Here is an 18,762-nt window from a genome sequence, read left to right as displayed (position 1 = left end):
TTACACAGCGTGGGAAACTTCTTTGGAATTTTCCAACGCTGTGTAAAATTACACAGAGCACTGTGATTGGATGGATTTCAAGCCATCCAATCAGAGTGCTTTGTGTCATTTTACACAGCGTGGGAAAGTTCTTTGGAATTTTCCCAAGCTGTGTAAAATGACAAAGAGCACTCTGATTGGCTTAAACCAGCCAATCAGCCTGTTCTTAGCCTAATTGCAGGGCGTGGCAAGGCTTTATAAGCCTTCCCCCGCCCTGCAGAGCTGAGTCTGCGCGGAGCCCTCCATGGGTGAAGACGGATTAATTTTTTTAACGTCGGGTTTTTTATTTTATTTTAAATTCGACGGGTATGATGGCTTTTTATTTGGCCTTTTTTGGGGCTGAAAAATGAAGATATTAGAAAAAAGAAGACGTCAAATGGTAAGTTGATTTTTTCTTTACAGGTTAGTTATTTTATTCCCCCCTCACTATTTTTTAGGGTGAGGGGGGTAGGTAGGGGGTCACTTTTTGGGGGGTGGGGAGGTGGGTGACTAGGGGCTTGGGGACTCCTAGTCACCTTTGATTGGGGGGGATTTTTATTTAGGGCCCCCACCCACCAATCAGGAGTGGGGGCCGGGGGGGACAGTAGGTCCCCTCTTATTGTTTTTTTTTAGGGCCCCCACCCACCGCTCACGGGTGGAGGCCAGGGGGGAGGACAGTAGGTGTCCCCCCCTAATTATTTTTATGGCCCCCACCTACCGTGAAGGGGTGGGGGTGGGGAGGGGGAGGACAGTAGGGTCCCCCCTCATTACTTTTATGGCCCCCACCCAATGCTCACGGGTGGGGGCGGGGGGAGGACAGTAGGTCCTCCCCATTGTAAATTTATGGCCCCCACCCACCGCGCAGGGGGGGGCCGGGGGGGGGGGAGGACAGTAGGTCTCCCCCCCTCATTATTTTTATTCCCCTATATAACAATGTTTGGTATTTAGTGAATATTCCCCTGTATAACAATGTTTGGCATTTAGTGAATTTTCCCCTATATATTCCCCTGTATAACAATGTTTGCTATTTAGTGAATATTCCCCTGTATAACAATGTTTGGCATTTAGTGAATATTCCCCTATATAACAATGTTTGGCATTTAGTGAATATTCCCCTATATAACAATGTTTGGCATTTAGTGAATATTCCCCTATATAACAATGTTTGGCATTTAGTGAATATCCCCCTGTATAACAATGTTTGGCTTTAGTGAATATTCTCCTGTATAACAATGTTTGGCATTTAGTGAATATTCCCCCTGTATAACAATGTTTGGCATTTAGTGAATATTCCCCTGTATAACAATGTTTGGTATTTAGTGAATATTCCCCTGTATAACAATGTTTGGCATTTAGTGAATATTCCCCTGTATAACAATGTTTGGTATTTAGTGAATATTCCCCTGTATAACAATGTTTGGCATTTAGTGAATATTCCCCTATATAACAATGTTTGGCATTTAGTGAATATTCCCCTAAATAACAATGTTTGGCATTTAGTGAATATTCCTCTGTATAACAATGTTTGGTATTTAGTGAATATTCCCCTATATAACAATGTTTGGTATTTAGTGAATATTCCCCTGTATAACAATGTTTGGTATTTAGTGAATATTCCCCTGTATAACAATGTTTGGTATTTAGTGAATATTCCCCTGTATAACAATGTTTGGTGTTTAGTGAATATTCCCCTGTATAACAATGTTTGGTATTTAGTGAATATTCCCCTGTATAACAATGTTTGGCATTTAGTGAATATTCCCCTGTATAACAATGTTTGGTATTTAGTGAATATTCCCCTGTATAACAATGTTTGGTATTTAGTGAATATTCCCCTGTATAACAATGTTTGGTATTTAGTGAATATTCCCCTGTATAACAATGTTTGGTATTTAGTGAATATTCCCCTGTATAACAATGTTTGGTATTTAGTGAATATTCCCCCTGTATAACAATGTTTGGTATTTAGTGAATATTCCCCTGTATAACAATGTTTGGCATTTAGTGAATATTCCCCTGTATAACAATGTTTGGTATTTAGTGAATATTCCCCTGTATAACAATGTTTGGTGTTTAGTGAATATTCCCCCTGTATAACAATGCTTGGCATTTAGTGAATATTCCCCCTGTATAACAATGTTTGGCATTTAGTGAATATTCCCCTGTATAACAATGTTTGGTATTTAGTGAATATTCCACTGTATAACAATGCTTGGCATTTAGTGAATATTCCCCTGTATAACAATGTTTGGTGTTTAGTGAATATTCCCCTGTATAACAATGTTTGGTATTTAGTGAATATTCCCCTGTATAACAATGTTTGGTATTTAGTGAATATTCCCCTGTATAACAATGTTTGGTATTTAGTGAATATTCCCCTATATAACAATGTTTGGTGTTTAGTGAATATTCCCCTGTATAACAATGTTTGGTGTTTAGTGAATATTCCCCTGTATAACAATGTTTGGTATTTAGTGAATATTCCCCTGTATAACAATGTTTGGTATTTAGTGAATATTCCCCTGTATAACAATGTTTGGTATTTAGTGAATATTCCCCTGTATAACAATGTTTGTTATTTAGTGAATATTCCCCTGTATAACAATGTTTGGTATTTAGTGAATATTCCCCTGTATAACAATGTTTGGTATTTAGTGAATATTCCCCTGTATAACAATGTTTGGTATTTAGTGAATATTCCCCTGTATAACAATGTTTGTTATTTAGTGAATATTCCCCTGTATAACAATGTTTGGTATTTAGTGAATATTCCCCTGTATAACAATGTTTGGCATTTAGTGAATATTCCCCTGTATAACAATGTTTGGTGTTTAGTGAATATTCCCCTATATAACAATGTTTGGTATTTAGTGAATATTCCCCTGTATAACAATGTTTGGTATTTAGTGAATATTCCCCTGTATAACAATGTTTGGTATTTAGTGAATATTCCCCTATATAACAATGTTTGGTATTTAGTGAATATTCCCCTATATAACAATGTTTGGTATTTAGTGAATATTCCCCTATATAACAATGTTTTGCATTTAGTGAATATTCCCCTGTATAACAATGTTTGGTATTTAGTGAATATTCCCCTGTATAACAATGTTTGGCATTTAGTGAATATTCCCCTATATAACAATGTTTGGTATTTAGTGAATATTCCCCTGTATAACAATGTTTGGTATTTAGTGAATATTCCCCTATATAACAATGCTTGGCATTTAGTGAATATTCCCCTGTATAACAATGTTTGGTGTTTAGTGAATATTCCCCTGTATAACAATGTTTGGCATTTAGTGAATATCCCCCTGTATAACAATGTTTGGTATTTAGTGAATATTCCCCTATATAACAATGTTTGGCATTTAGTGAATATTCCCCTGTATAACAATGTTTGGCATTTAGTGAATATTCCCCTGTATAACAATGCTTGGCATTTAGTGAATATTCCCCTGTATAACAATGTTTGGTATTTAGTGAATATTCCCCTATATAACAATGCTTGGCATTTAGTGAATATTCCCCTGTATAACAATGTTTGGTGTTTAGTGAATATTCCCCTGTATAACAATGTTTGGCATTTAGTGAATATCCCCCTGTATAACAATGTTTGGTATTTAGTGAATATTCCCCTATATAACAATGTTTGGCATTTAGTGAATATTCCCCTGTATAACAATGTTTGGCATTTAGTGAATATTCCCCTGTATAACAATGCTTGGCATTTAGTGAATATTCCCCTATATAACAATGTTTGGTATTTAGTGAATATTCCCCTATATAACAATGTTTGTTATTTAGTGAATATTTCCCCTGTATAACAATGTTTGGCATTTAGTGAATATTCCCCTGTATAACAATGTTTGGCATTTAGTGAATATTCCCCTGTATAACAATGTTTGGCATTTAGTGAATATTCCCCTGTATAACAATGTTTGGTATTTAGTGAATATTCCCCTATATAACAATGCTTGGCATTTAGTGAATATTCCCCTGTATAACAATGTTTGGCATTTAGTGAATATTCCCCCTGTATAACAATGTTTGGCATTTAGTGAATATTCCCCTGTATAACAATGTTTGGTATTTAGTGAATATTCCCCTGTATAACAATGTTTGGCATTTAGTGAATATTCCCCTGTATAACAATGTTTGGTGTTTAGTGAATATTCCCCTATATAACAATGTTTGGTATTTAGTGAATATTCCCCTGTATAACAATGTTTGGTATTTAGTGAATATTCCCCTGTATAACAATGTTTGGTATTTAGTGAATATTCCCCTGTATAACAATGTTTGGTATTTAGTGAATATTCCCCTATATAACAATGTTTTGCATTTAGTGAATATTCCCCTGTATAACAATGTTTGGTATTTAGTGAATATTCCCCTATATATTCCCCTGTATAACAATGTTTGGTATTTAGTGAATATTCCCCTGTATAACAATGCTTGGCATTTAGTGAATATTCCCCTGTATAACAATGTTTGGTGTTTAGTGAATATTCCCCTGTATAACAATGTTTTGCATTTAGTGAATATTCCCCTGTATAACAATGTTTGGTATTTAGTGAATATTCCCCTGTATAACAATGCTTGGCATTTAGTGAATATTCCCCTGTATAACAATGTTTGGTGTTTAGTGAATATTCTCCTGTATAACAATGTTTGGCATTTAGTGAATATTCCCCTGTATAACAATGCTTGGCATTTAGTGAATATTCCCCTGTATAACAATGTTTGGTATTTAGTGAATATTCCCCTATATAACAATGTTTGGTATTTAGTGAATATTCCCCTGTATAACAATGTTTGGCATTTAGTGAATATTCCCCTATGTAACCATGTTTGGCATTTAGTGAATATTCCCCTGTATAACAATGTTTGGTATTTAGTGAATATTCCCCTGTATAACAATGTTTGGTATTTAGTGAATATTCCCCTATATAACAATGTTTGGTATTTAGTGAATATTCCCCTGTATAACAATGTTTGGCATTTAGTGAATATTCCCCTATGTAACCATGTTTGGCATTTAGTGAATATTCCCCTGTATAACAATGTTTGGCATTTAGTGAATATTCCCCTATGTAACCATGTTTGGCATTTAGTGAATATTCCCCTGTATAACAATGTTTGGTATTTAGTGAATATTCCCCTATATAACAATGTTTGGTATTTAGTGAATATTCCCCTGTATAACAATGTTTGGCATTTAGTGAATATTCCCCTGTATAACAATGTTTGGCATTTAGTGAATATCCCCCTGTATAACAATGTTTGGTATTTAGTGAATATTCCCCTGTATAACAATGTTTGGCATTTAGTGAATATTCCCCTGTATAACAATGTTTGGCATTTAGTGAATATTCCCCTATATAACAATGTTTGGCATTTAGTGAATATTCCCCTGTATAACAATGTTTGGCATTTAGTGAATATTCCCCTATATAACAATGTTTGGCATTTAGTGAATATTCCCCTGTATAACAATGTTTGGTATTTAGTGAATATTCCCCTATATAACAATGTTTGGCATTTAGTGAATATTCCCCTGTATAACAATGTTTGGCATTTAGTGAATATTCCCCTGTATAACAATGTTTGGAATTTAGTGAATATTTCCCTATGTAACAATGTTTGGCATTTAGTAAATATTCCCCTATATAACAATGTTTGGCATTTAGTGAATATTCCCCTGTATAACAATGTTTGGTATTTAGTGAATATTCCCCTATATAACAATGTTTGGCATTTAGTGAATATTCCCCTGTATAACAATGTTTGGTATTTAGTGAATATTCCCCTATATAACAATGTTTGGCATTTAGTGAATATTCCCCTGTATAACAATGTTTGGCATTTAGTGAATATTCCCCTGTATAACAATGTTTAGTGTTTAGTGAATATTCCCCTATATAACAATGTTTTGCATTTAGTGAATATTCCCCTGTATAACAATGTTTGGCATTTAGTGAATATTCCCCTATGTAACCATGTTTGGCATTTAGTGAATATTCCCCTGTATAACAATGTTTGGTATTTAGTGAATATTCCCCTATATAACAATGTTTGGTATTTAGTGAATATTCCCCTGTATAACAATGTTTGGCATTTAGTGAATATTCCCCTGTATAACAATGTTTGGCATTTAGTGAATATCCCCCTGTATAACAATGTTTGGTATTTAGTGAATATTCCCCTGTATAACAATGTTTGGCATTTAGTGAATATTCCCCTGTATAACAATGTTTGGCATTTAGTGAATATTCCCCTATATAACAATGTTTGGCATTTAGTGAATATTCCCCTGTATAACAATGTTTGGCATTTAGTGAATATTCCCCTGTATAACAATGTTTGGTATTTAGTGAATATTCCCCTATATAACAATGTTTGGCATTTAGTGAATATTCCCCTGTATAACAATGTTTGGTATTTAGTGAATATTCCCCTATATAACAATGTTTGGCATTTAGTGAATATTCCCCTGTATAACAATGTTTGGTGTTTAGTGAATATTCCCCTGTATAACAATGTTTGGCATTTAGTGAATATTCCCCTGTATAACAATGTTTGGAATTTAGTGAATATTCCCCTGTATAACAATGTTTGGCATTTAGTGAATATTCCCCTGTATAACAATGTTTGGTATTTAGTGAATATTCCCCTATATAACAATGTTTGGCATTTAGTGAATATTCCCCTGTATAACAATGTTTGGCATTTAGTGAATATTCCCCTGTATAACAATGTTTGGCATTTAGTGAATATTCCCCTGTATAACAATGTTTGGAATTTAGTGAATATTCCCCTGTATAACAATGTTTGGCATTTAGTGAATATTCCCCTATATAACAATGTTTGGTGTTTAGTGAATATTCCCCTGTATAACAATGTTTGGTATTTAGTGAATATTCCCCTATATAACAATGTTTGGCATTTAGTGAATATTCCCCTGTATAACAATGTTTGGTATTTAGTGAATATTCCCCTATATAACAATGTTTGGCATTTAGTGAATATTCCCCTGTATAACAATGTTTGGCATTTAGTGAATATCCCCCTGTATAACAATGCTTGGTATTTAGTGAATATTCCCCTGTATAACAATGTTTGGCATTTAGTGAATATCCCCCTGTATAACAATGTTTGGCATTTAGTAAATATTCCCCTATATAACAATGTTTGGCATTTAGTGAATATTCCCCTGTATAACAATGTTTGGTATTTAGTGAATATTCCCCTATATATTCCCCTGTATAACAATGTTTGGCATTTAGTGAATATTCCCCTGTATAACAATGTTTGGCATTTAGTGAATATTCCCCTATATAACAATGTTTGGCATTTAGTGAATATTCCCCTATATAACAATGTTTGGCATTTAGTGAATATTCCCCTGTATAACAATGTTTGGTATTTAGTGAATATTCCCCTGTATAACAATGTTTGGCATTTAGTGAATATTCCCCTGTATAACAATGCTTGGCATTTAGTGAATATTCCCCTGTATAACAATGTTTGGTATTTAGTGAATATTCCCCTATATAACAATGTTTGGCATTTAGTGAATATTCCCCTGTATAACAATGTTTGGCATTTAGTGAATATTCCCCTGTATAACAATGTTTGGTATTTAGTGAATATTCCCCTGTATACCGTGTTTCTCCGAAAATAAGACCGGGTCTTATATTAATTTTAGTCACACAAAACACACTAGGGCTTATTTTTAGGGTAGGGCTTATTTATTTACGGTACCGGTATGTACATTGAACCCCCCCTTTAATTAATCCACCCCCCTTTAATTAATCCACCCCCCTTTAATAAATCCACCCCCCTCTAATTAATCCACCCCCCTCTAATTAATCCACCCCCCCTTTAATTAATCCACCCCCCTCTTTAATAAATCCACCCCCTCTAATTAATCCACCCCCTTTAATTAATCCACACCCCCTCTAATTAATCCATCACCCCTTCAATTAATCCACCCCCCTTTAATTAATCACCCCCCTTTAACTAATTCACCCTCCCTCTAATTAATCCACCCCCTCTAATTAATCCACCACCCCTTTAATTAATCCACCATCCCTTTAATTAATCCACCATCCCTTTAATTAATCCACCATCCCTTTAATTAATCCACCCTCCCTTTAATTAATCCACCCCCCTTAATTAATCCACCCCATCTAATTAATCCACCCCATCTAATTAATCCACACACCCCCTCTAATCCACACCCCCCTCTTATTAATCCACACCCCCCTCTAATTAATCCACCACCCTCTAATTAATCCACACACCCCTTTAATTAATTCACCCTTCCTCTAATTAATCCACCCCCTTTAATTAATCCACCACCCATTTAATTAATCCACCACCCCTTTAATTAATCCACCCCCCTTTAATTAATCGACCCCTCTAATTAATCCACCCCATCTAATTAATCCACCCCATCTAATTAATCCACCCCATCTAATTAATCCACACACCCCCTCTAATCCACACCCCCCTCTAATTAATCCACACACCCCTCTAATTAATCCACCCCCCTCTAATTAATCCACACCCCCCCCTAATTAATCCACACCCCCTCTAATTAATCCACCCCCCTCTAATTAATCCACCCCCCTCTAATTAATCCACCCCCCTTTAATTAATCCACCACCCCTTTAATTAATCCACCCTCCCTTTAATTAATTCACCCCCCTTTAATTAATTCACCCCCCTTTAATTAATTCACCCCCCCTTTAATTAATTCACCCCCCTTTAATTAATTCACCCCCCCCTTTAATTAATTCACCCCCCCTTTAATTAATTCACCCCCCTTTAATTAATTCACCCCCCCTTAATTAATTCACCCCCCCTTTAATTAATTCACCCCCCCCCTTTAATTAATTAAGTCCCAGACATAAAATATCTACTCACAGTTCAAAGAGTCCGACCACTGGGTGCCTCACCGCCCGGAATGGATCCTTCCGCTGAAGATCCGTGAAGGCAGACTGACGGCGCTGCGCACGTCGTCATCACGCTGCGCACGTCGTCATCACGCTGCGCGATGCCGCGGCCCGCAACGCTCCTCCCCCTCCTCATAGAAGAAGGAAGTCCCGCCAAAGGTAAAATGCCTAGGTCTTATTTTTGGGGTAGGGCTTATATTGCAGCCCACCCCGAAAATTCGGCTAGGGCTTATTTTCGGGGTAGGTCCTATTTTCGGGGAAACACGGTAACAATGTTTGGCATTTAGTGAATATTCCCCTATATAACAATGTTTGGTATTTAGTGAATATTCCCCTGTATAACAATGTTTGGCATTTAGTGAATATTCCCCTGTATAACAATGTTTGGTATTTAGTGAATATTCCCCTATATAACAATGTTTGGCATTTAGTGAATATTCCCCTGTATAACAATGTTTGGTATTTAGTGAATATTTCCCCTGTATAACAATGTTTGGCATTTAGTGAATATTCCCCTATATAACAATGTTTGGTATTTAGTGAATATTCCCCTATATAACAATGTTTGGTATTTAGTGAATATTCCCCTATATAACAATGTTTGGTATTTGGTGAATATTCCCCTATATAACAATGTTTGGCATTTAGTGAATATTCCCCTATATAACAATGTTTGGTATTTAGTGAATATTCCCCTATATAACAATGTTTGGTATTTGGTGAATATCCCCCTATATAACAATGTTTGGTATTTGGTGAATATTCCCCTATATAACAATGTTTGGCATTTAGTGAATATTCCCCTATATAACAATGTTTGGTATTTAGTGAATATTCCCCTGTATAACAATGTTTGGCATTTAGTGAATATTCCCCTGTATAACAATGTTTGGCATTTAGTGAATATTCCCCTGTATAACAATGTTTGGTATTTAGTGAATATTCCCCTGTATAACAATGTTTGGCATTTAGTGAATATTCCCCTATATAACAATGTTTGGTATTTAGTGAATATTCCCCTGTATAACAATGCTTGGCATTTAGTGAATATTCCCCTATATAACAATGTTTGGTATTTAGTGAATATTCCCCTATATAACAATGTTTGGCATTTAGTGAATATTCCCCTATATAACAATGTTTGGTATTTAGTGAATATTCCCCTATATAACAATGTTTGGTATTTAGTGAATATTCCCCTGTATAACAATGTTTGGTATTTAGTGAATATTCCCCTGTATAACAATGTTTGGCATTTAGTGAATATTCCCCTGTATAACAATGTTTGGTATTTAGTGAATATTCCCCTATATAACAATGTTTGGCATTTAGTGAATATTCCCCTATATAACAATGTTTGGCATTTAGTGAATATTCCCCTATATAACAATGTTTGGTATTTAGTGAATATTCCCCTATATAACAATGTTTGGTATTTAGTGAATATTCCCCTATATAACAATGTTTGGCATTTAGTGAATATCCCCCTGTATAACAATGTTTGGTATTTAGTGAATATTCCCCTATATAACAATGTTTGGCATTTAGTGAATATTCCCCTATATAACAATGTTTGGTATTTAGTGAATATTCCCCTATATAACAATGTTTGGTATTTAGTGAATATTCCCCTATATAACAATGTTTGGCATTTAGTGAATATCCCCCTGTATAACAATGTTTGGCATTTAGTGAATATTCCCCTATATAACAATGTTTGGTATTTAGTGAATATTCCCCTGTATAACAATGTTTGGTATTTAGTGAATATTCCCCTGTATAACAATGTTTGGTATTTAGTGAATATTCCCCTGTATAACAATGTTTGGCATTTAGTGAATATTCCCCTATATAACAATATTTTGCATTTAGTGAATATTCCCCTGTATAACAATGTTTGGTATTTAGTGAATATTCCCCTATATAACAATGTTTGGCATTTAGTGAATATTCCCCTGTATAACAATGTTTGGCATTTAGTGAATATTCCCCTATATAACAATGTTTGGTATTTAGTGAATATTCCCCTATATAACAATGTTTGGCATTTAGTGAATATTCCCCTGTATAACAATGTTTGGTATTTAGTGAATATTCCCCTGTATAACAATGCTTGGTATTTAGTGAATATTCCCCTATATAACAATGTTTGGCATTTAGTGAATATTCCCCTGTATAACAATGTTTGGTATTTAGTGAATATTCCCCTGTATAACAATGTTTGGCATTTAGTGAATATTCCCCTGTATAACAATGTTTGGCATTTAGTGAATATTCCCCTGTATAACAATGTTTGGTATTTAGTGAATATTCCCCTGTATAACAATGTTTGGTATTTAGTGAATATTCCCCTATATAACAATGTTTGGCATTTAGTGAATATTCCCCTGTATAACAATGTTTGGTATTTAGTGAATATTCCCCTGCATAACAATGTTTGGTATTTAGTGAATATTCCCCTGTATAACAATGTTTGGTATTTAGTGAATATTCCCCTATATAACAATGTTTGGTATTTAGTGAATATTCCCCTATATAACAATGTTTGGCATTTAGTGAATATTCCCCTATGTAACAATGTTTGGCATTTAGTGAATATTCCCCTGTATAACAATGTTTGGTATTTAGTGAATATTCCCCTGTATAACAATGTTTGGTATTTAGTGAATATTCCCCTGTATAACAATGTTTGGTATTTAGTGAATATTCCCCTATATAACAATGTTTGGTATTTAGTGAATATTCCCCTATATAACAATGTTTGGCATTTAGTGAATATTCCCCTGTATAACAATGTTTGGTATTTAGTGAATATTCCCCTGTATAACAATGCTTGGTATTTAGTGAATATTCCCCTATATAACAATGTTTGGCATTTAGTGAATATTCCCCTGTATAACAATGTTTGGTATTTAGTGAATATTCCCCTGTATAACAATGCTTGGCATTTAGTGAATATTCCCCTATATAACAATGTTTGGCATTTAGTGAATATTCCCCTATATAACAATGTTTGGTATTTAGTGAATATTCCCCTATATAACAATGTTTGGTATTTAGTGAATATTCCCCTGTATAACAATGTTTGGCATTTAGTGAATATTCCCCTGTATAACAATGTTTGGTATTTAGTGAATATTCCCCTATATAACAATGTTTGGCATTTAGTGAATATTCCCCTATATAACAATGTTTGGCATTTAGTGAATATTCCCCTATATAACAATGCTTGGCATTTAGTGAATATTCCCCTGTATAACAATGTTTGGTATTTAGTGAATATTCCCCTGTATAACAATGTTTGGTATTTAGTGAATATTCCCCTGTATAACAATGTTTGGCATTTAGTGAATATTCCCCTATATAACAATGTTTGGTATTTAGTGAATATTCCCCTGTATAACAATGTTTGGCATTTAGTGAATATTCCCCTGTATAACAATGTTTGGCATTTAGTGAATATTCCCCTATATAACAATGTTTGGTATTTAGTGAATATTCCCCTGTATAACAATGTTTGGCATTAAGTGAATATTCCCCTGTATAACAATGTTTGGTATTTAGTGAATATTCCCCTGTATAACAATGTTTGGTATTTAGTGAATATTCCCCTGTATAACAATGTTTGGTATTTAGTGAATATTCCCCTATATAACAATGTTTGGTATTTAGTGAATATTCCCCTGTATAACAATGTTTGGTATTTAGTGAATATTCCCCTATATAACAATGTTTGGCATTTAGTGAATATTCCCCTATATAACAATGTTTGGTATTTAGTGAATATTCCCCTGTATAACAATGTTTGGTATTTAGTGAATATTCCCCTGTATAACAATGTTTGGTATTTAGTGAATATCCCCCTGTATAACAATGTTTGGTATTTAGTGAATATTTCCCCTATATAACAATGTTTGGCATTTAGTGAATATTCCCCTGTATAACAATGTTTGGTATTTAGTGAATATTCCCCTGTATAACAATGTTTGGCATTTAGTGAATATTCCCCTATATAACAATGTTTGGTATTTAGTGAATATTCCCCTGTATAACAATGTTTGGCATTTAGTGAATATTCCCCTATATAACAATGTTTGGTATTTAGTGAATATTCCCCTGTATAACAATGTTTGGCATTTAGTGAATATTCCCCTATATAACAATGTTTGGTATTTAGTGAATATTCCCCTATATAACAATGTTTGGCATTTAGTGAATATTCCCCTATATAACAATGCTTGGCATTTAGTGAATATTCCCCTGTATAACAATGTTTGGCATTTAGTGAATATTCCCCTATATAACAATGTTTGGTATTTAGTGAATATTCCCCTATATAACAATGTTTGGTATTTAGTGAATATTCCCCTATATAACAATGTTTGGTATTTAGTGAATATTCCCCTATATAACAATGTTTGGCATTTAGTGAATATTCCCCTATATAACAATGCTTGGCATTTAGTGAATATTCCCCTGTATAACAATGTTTGGCATTTAGTGAATATTCCCCTATATAACAATGTTTGGTATTTAGTGAATATTCCCCTGTATAACAATGTTTGGTATTTAGTGAATATTCCCCTGTATAACAATGTTTGGTATTTAGTGAATATTCCCCTGTATAACAATGTTTGTTATTTAGTGAATATTCCCCTATATAACAATGTTTGGCATTTAGTGAATATTCCCCTGTATAACATTATTTGGTATTTAGTGAATATTCCCCTGTATAACAATGTTTGGTATTTAGTGAATATTCCCCTATATAACAATGTTTGGCATTTAGTGAATATTCCCCTATATAACAATGTTTGGCATTTAGTGAATATTCCCCTGTATAACAATGTTTGGTACTTAGTGAATATTCCCCTGTATAACAATGTTTGGTATTTAGTGAATATTCCCCTATATAACAATGTTTGGCATTTAGTGAATATTCCCCTATATAACAATGTTTGGCATTTAGTGAATATTCCCCTGTATAACAATGTTTGGTATTTAGTGAATATTCCCCTGTATAACAATGTTTGGTATTTAGTGAATATTTCCCCTATATAACAATGTTTGGCATTTAGTGAATATTCCCCTGTATAACAATGTTTGGCATTTAGTGAATATTCCCCTATATAACAATGTTTGGCATTTAGTGAATATTCCCCTGTATAACAATGTTTGGTATTTAGTGAATATTCCCCTGTATAACAATGTTTGACATTTAGTGAATATTCCCCTGTATAACAATGTTTGGCATTTAGTGAATATTCCCCTGTATAACAATGTTTGGTACTTAGTGAATATTCCCCTGTATAACAATGTTTGGTATTTAGTGAATATTCCCCTATATAACAATGTTTGGCATTTAGTGAATATTTCCCCTATATAACAATGTTTGGCATTTAGTGAATATTCCCCTGTATAACAATGCTTGGCATTTAGTGAATATTCCCCTGTATAACAATGTTTGGCATTTAGTGAATATTCCCCTGTATAACAATGTTTGGTATTTAGTGAATATTCCCCTATATAACAATGTTTGGTATTTAGTGAATATTCCCCTGTATAACAATGTTTGGCATTTAGTGAATATTCCCCTGTATAACAATGTTTGGTATTTAGTGAATATTCCCCTGTATAACAATGTTTGGTATTTAGTGAATATTCCCCTGTATAACAATGTTTGGCATTTAGTGAATATTCCCCTATATAACAATGTTTGGTATTTAGTGAATATTGCCCTATATAACAATGTTTGGCATTTAGTGAATATTCCCCTGTATAACAATGTTTGGTATTTAGTGAATATTCCCCTGTATAACAATGTTTGGCATTTAGTGAATATTCCCCTGTATAACAATGTTTGGTATTTAGTGAATATTCCCCTGTATAACAATGTTTGGTATTTAGTGAATATTCCCCCTGTATAACAATGTTTGGTATTTAGTGAATATTCCCCTATATAACAATGTTTGGTATTTAGTGAATATTCCCCTATATAACAATGTTTGGTATTTAGTGAATATTCCCCTATATAACAATGTTTGGTATTTAGTGAATATTCCCCTATATAACAATGTTTGGTATTTAGTGAATATTCCCCTATATAACAATGTTTGGTATTTAGTGAATATTCCCCTATATAACAATGTTTGGTATTTAGTGAATATTCCCCTATATAACAATGTTTGGTATTTAGTGAATATTCCCCTGTATAACAATGTTTGGCATTTAGTGAATATTCCCCTGTATAACAATGTTTGGCATTTAGTGAATATTCCCCTATATAACAATGTTTGGTATTTAGTGAATATTCCCCCTGTATAACAATGTTTGGTATTTAGTGAATATTCCCCTATATAACAATGTTTGGTATTTAGTGAATATTCCCCTATATAACAATGTTTGGTATTTAGTGAATATTCCCCTATATAACAATGTTTGGTATTTAGTGAATATTCCCCTATATAACAATGTTTGGTATTTAGTGAATATTCCCCTATATAACAATGTTTGGTATTTAGTGAATATTCCCCTATATAACAATGTTTGGTATTTAGTGAATATTCCCCTATATAACAATGTTTGGTATTTAGTGAATATTCCCCTGTATAACAATGTTTGGCATTTAGTGAATATTCCCCTGTATAACAATGTTTGGTATTTAGTGAATATTCCCCTGTATAACAATGTTTGGCATTTAGTGAATATTCCCCTATATAACAATGTTTGGCATTTAGTGAATATTCCCCTATATAACAATGTTTGGCATTTAGTGAATATTCCCCTGTATAACAATGTTTGGTATTTAGTGAATATTCCCCTGTATAACAATGTTTGGTATTTAGTGAATATTTCCCCTATATAACAATGTTTGGCATTTAGTGAATATTCCCCTGTATAACAATGTTTGGTATTTAGTGAATATTCCCCTGTATAACAATGTTTGGCATTTAGTGAATATTCCCCTGTATAACAATGTTTGGCATTTAGTGAATATTCCCCTGTATAACAATGTTTGGCATTTAGTGAATATTTCCCCTGTATAACAATGTTTGGTATTTAGTGAATATTCCCCTGTATAACAATGTTTGGTATTTAGTGAATATTCCCCTATATAACAATGTTTGGCATTTAGTGAATATTCCACTGTATAACAATGTTTGGTATTTAGTGAATATTCCCCTATATAACAATGTTTGGCATTTAGTGAATATTCCCCTGTATAACAATGTTTGGCATTTAGTGAATATTCCCCTGTATAACAATGTTTGGTATTTAGTGAATATTCCCCTATATAACAATGTTTGGTATTTAGTGAATATTCCCCTGTATAACAATGTTTGGTATTTAGTGAATATTCCCCTGTATAACAATGTTTGGCATTTAGTGAATATTCCCCTATATAACAATGTTTGCTATTTAGTGAATATTCCCCTGTATAACAATGTTTGGTATTTAGTGAATATTCCCCTGTATAACAATGTTTGGCATTTAGTGAATATTCCCCTATATAACAATGTTTGGCATTTAGTGAATATCCCCCTGTATAACAATGTTTGGTATTTAGTGAATATTCCCCTGTATAACAATGTTTGGCATTTAGTGAATATTCCCCTATATAACAATGTTTGGCATTTAGTGAATATTCCCCTGTATAACAATGTTTGGCATTTAGTGAATATTCCCCTATATAACAATGCTTGGCATTTAGTGAATATTCCCCTATATAACAATGTTTGCCATTTAGTGAATATTCCCCTGTATAACAATGTTTGGCATTTAGTGAATATTCCCCTATATAACAATGCTTGGCATTTAGTGAATATTCCCCTGTATAACAATGTTTGGCATTTAGTGAATATTCCCCTGTATAACAATGTTTGGTATTTAGTGAATATTCCCCTGTATAACAATGTTTGGTATTTAGTGAATATTCCCCTGTATAACAATGTTTGGTATTTAGTGAATATTCCCCTATATAACAATGCTTGGCATTTAGTGAATATTCCCCTGTATAACAATGTTTGGTATTTAGTGAATATTCCCCTGTATAACAATGTTTGGTATTTAGTGAATATTCCCCTATATAACAATGTTTGGTATTTAGTGAATATTCCCCTATATAACAATGCTTGACATTTAGTGAATATTCCCCTGTATAACAATGTTTGGTATTTAGTGAATATTCCCCTATATAACAATGCTTGGCATTTAGTGAATATTCCCCTGTATAACAATGTTTGGTATTTAGTGAATATTCCCCTATATAACAATGTTTGGCATTTAGTGAATATTCCCCTATATAACAATGCTTGGCATTTAGTGAATATTCCCCTGTATAACAATGTTTGGCATTTAGTGAATATTCCCCTGTATAACAATGTTTGTTATTTAGTGAATATTCCCCTGTATAACAATGTTTGGTATTTAGTGAATATTCCCCTATATAACAATGTTTGGCATTTAGTGAATATTCCCCTGTATAACAATGTTTGGTACTTAGTGAATATTCCCCTATATAACAATGTTTGGTATTTAGTGAATATTCCCCTGTATAACAATGTTTGGCATTTAGTGAATATTCCCCTATATAACAATGCTTGGCATTAAGTGAATATTCCCCTGTATAACAATGTTTGGTATTTAGTGAATATTCCCCTATATAACAATGCTTGGCATTTAGTGAATATTCCCCTGTATAACAATGTTTGGTATTTAGTGAATATTCCCCTATATAACAATGTTTGGCATTTAGTGAATATTCCCCTGTATAACAATGTTTGGTACTTAGTGAATATTCCCCTATATAACAATGTTTGGTATTTAGTGAATATTCCCCTGTATAACAATGTTTGGCATTTAGTGAATATTCCCCTGTATAACAATGTTTGGTATTTAGTGAATATTCCCCTGTATAACAATGTTTGGCATTTAGTGAATATTCCCCTGTATAACAATGTTTTGCATTTAGTGAATATTCCCCTATATAACAATGTTTGGCATTTAGTGAATATTCCCCTGTATAACAATGTTTGGTATTTAGTGAATATTCCCCTGTATAACAATGTTTGGCATTTAGTGAATATTCCCCTGTATAACAATGTTTGGCATTTAGTGAATATTCCCCTATATAACAATATTTTGCATTTAGTGAATATTCCCCTGTATAACAATGTTTGGTATTTAGTGAATATTCCCCTATATAACAATGTTTGGCATTTAGTGAATATTCCCCTGTATAACAATGTTTGGCATTTAGTGAATATTCCCCTATATAACAATGTTTGGTATTTAGTGAATATTCCCCTATATAACAATGTTTGGCATTTAGTGAATATTCCCCTGTATAACAATGTTTGGTATTTAGTGAATATTCCCCTGTATAACAATGCTTGGTATTTAGTGAATATTCCCCTATATAACAATGTTTGGCATTTAGTGAATATTCCCCTGTATAACAATGTTTGGTATTTAGTGAATATTCCCCTGTATAACAATGTTTGGCATTTAGTGAATATTCCCCTGTATAACAATGTTTGGCATTTAGTGAATATTCCCCTGTATAACAATGTTTGGTATTTAGTGAATATTCCCCTGTATAACAATGTTTGGTATTTAGTGAATATTCCCCTATATAACAATGTTTGGCATTTAGTGAATATTCCCCTGTATAACAATGTTTGGTATTTAGTGAATATTCCCCTGCATAACAATGTTTGGTATTTAGTGAATATTCCCCTGTATAACAATGTTTGGTATTTAGTGAATATTCCCCTATATA

General features: G+C 33.3%; 1 protein-coding gene across 30 annotated transcripts in view; it reads right to left on the bottom strand.

The window, feature by feature from the left end:
* The window catches only part of OBSCN (obscurin, cytoskeletal calmodulin and titin-interacting RhoGEF), a 344,733-nt gene that overhangs the window by 91,703 nt on the left and 234,268 nt on the right, over positions 1-18,762 (bottom strand). The gene's annotated exons all lie outside the window — the stretch shown is intronic.

This window comes from Pelobates fuscus, chromosome 4 (assembly GCF_036172605.1).
Source record: "Pelobates fuscus isolate aPelFus1 chromosome 4, aPelFus1.pri, whole genome shotgun sequence".
Classification (NCBI taxonomy): Eukaryota; Metazoa; Chordata; class Amphibia; order Anura; family Pelobatidae; genus Pelobates; species Pelobates fuscus.
This window is presented reverse-complemented; position numbering and strand designations above follow the sequence as displayed.